Raw genomic sequence first — 2,532 nt, 5'->3', positions numbered from 1 at the left:
CTTAAAGCTTGAGGAAATCGGTAAGCCATAACTACTAGTTCAGAGAAGTTTTGTTTGGAACAAGTGGAATGATTTGTTAGGCTTCCTGTCCAGATTAGTTTTTAAACCTGTATGTGGATTGATCTTGGTTCAGTTATGTCCCTTAGATATTTGTTTAAAGGCTTAGCTGAACTGAATTATCCTTCAACCGAACTGAACTGCTTTGAACTAAGCTGAGTAGAGTTTCTGTTGGAATCAACCTGACTGATCTTGTATCCACACATTCTGAATCAGGAGTGAAATGGAGTGTTATTAGTTGAGCTCGAGTCTAGTCTTCCCTAGCCAATCTCATGGAATCAAAGGTGAGTCTAGATAGATGATTGATGAGTAGTGAATGAATATTTCTTGATTGAACGTACTGATTGTAGATGATTGATAGGCTTTGTGTCTGGATCAATATTGAATTGTTGAGGTGTTTACTTAGGGTAAATGCTTATTAAATATTCATGAATTATCATAGAGGTTTATTCCAAACCTTAGTACTTGTTCTCAAGTACTAATACATATGTATATTATCAAATATAATTAAGTATGGAAGTATTAATCATGTGAAGTCTTATTATAAACCTGTCTTCCAAAATATTCCTGTATGACCTTGGTCCTGCGATATGGAACAAGGTCACGAAGATACGATGATGGGGTCGCACCCTGGAGGCCGTGTAACTGCATGCAGCGTTAGATGTTCAATTTTTGAATATCTGATGGCGATGATGGTGATGCTAACTCGCTAGACTCGTTTAGCCTTTGTGGTTTCTCGGGTCTGGTATATATATATATATAAATATGATTATATGAATGATATGAGAGACGGGAATAGGAAGTGAGGTATATGATTAGATTCACAATGATGGAAGAATATTCCTTATATATAAATATCCAGATATGGAATATATTTCCACTGCATACAAATGAAGTTGATTGCCTGAGATATTATTAGTATATGTTGGGGTGCAGGACTAGGCTCACTGAGTAAACTAGTTACTCAAGACTCATTTGTGATGCAGGTAACCAATAGGCGGGAGACCTTACTCTAGGACGGGAAGGAACAGCATTAGCCAGCGGTAGTTTTATTATCCTTGCAAAGTCATTTTGATATATCTTATGTATAAGATTTGTTGACCGAAAACCTCGAGGTTAATTTATAACAAATTTTGTAAGATTATTTTGAATGATATATAAATAATGTTTTTTTAAAGTACGGGTTCCATATGATATTAGTCCTTGTCCGGACGAACTAACTATCAGGTATTGCTTTCTCGGGTTGAAAAGCCTAGAGTGGTATCCGATAGGAGCGATGGTGTTCTTTGATTGTTGGTGTTCTTTGATTGTTGGTCTAAGGCGATCGGAAGTATTCTGAGAACCTCAGATCAACCATCGAGGAACATTGACAGTGTCATTTCCGGTCATCTACGATCGGGGGTGTCACATTCATAGCGACGTTACTTTTTGATCCTTCGATGTCGGCTTCCTATCATTGTGAAGCAGAATTCACCCACCAATAGGGAACATGAGCTGGATTTAGACCGTCGTGATACAGGTTAGTTTTACCCTACTGATGCCCGCGTCGCAATCGTAATTCAACCTAGTACGAGAGGAACCGTTGATTCGCACTATTGGTCATCTCGCTTGGTTGAAAAGCCAGTGGCGCGAAGCTACCGTGCGCTGGATTATCACTGAACGCCTCTAAGTCAGACTCCGGGCTAGAAGCGACACATGCGCCTGCCTTAAATACGCGACGGGGTATTGTAAGTGGCAGAGTGGCCTTGCTGCCACGTTCCACTGAAATTCAGCCCTTTGTCGATAAGATTCGACCCTCCCCCTTTCCAATCACACGTTCCGCCCCAAAACGTTAAAAACAAAAAACCCAAAAAATATTCAAGTATATAAGAAGAAGTCGTTGGAGGTTCGAGATTTTTACTTGGTGAAATTCACTCTCGCCCTAATATTTCAGATTGGCCGATGAAATGCAGCCCGCATGTGCATAAGTCTCGGCCAAAAGCATCCTGATGGGAGCATTAAAACCCAAAAGAGTTTTCATTCATCCCTTCAGTATGCTTGCCCTTCAGTACGCTTGACCTCGATCATACCACAATAAAAACCAAGGGAAAAACGTTAACACTTGGTGGGATGATGAAAAGTCGAGCCAGCATAAGTACACTTGGACCATCAGTTCATTAGAACTCGGGCTAGCATCAATCAGACTGACTTGGACAGTCCAGTCAATCAAAACTTGAGCTCATGTCCAGATCAGTACAATAACAGTTCACGGAAAGGGCCAGCGTGCTGATATGTGTACTGACATGGTGCATCAGTTGTCCAAAATCAGTACACGAACAGCCCATGGGAAGGACGACCATGCTGATATGTGTGGTCAGCTTGCTTATATGTGTACTGATGGGCAGTCCACGGACAGTCTATGGTTGTCCAAAATCAGCCAAGGGAAGGACCAGCGTGCTGATATGTGTACTGATGGACAGCCACGGACGTTCTGTG

General features: G+C 41.2%; 1 pseudogene; it reads left to right on the top strand.

The window, feature by feature from the left end:
• LOC117130622 overlaps window positions 1–1,850 on the top strand; it is a 5,203-nt pseudogene extending 3,353 nt beyond the window's left edge.
• Window positions 1,851–2,532: the final 682 nt, after the last annotated feature.

Source organism: Brassica rapa, unplaced genomic scaffold, assembly GCF_000309985.2.
Source record: "Brassica rapa cultivar Chiifu-401-42 unplaced genomic scaffold, CAAS_Brap_v3.01 Scaffold0601, whole genome shotgun sequence".
NCBI lineage: Eukaryota > Viridiplantae > Streptophyta > Magnoliopsida > Brassicales > Brassicaceae > Brassica > Brassica rapa.
Note: the sequence above shows the minus strand (reverse complement) of the source record. Positions and strands in the feature narration are given on the sequence as shown.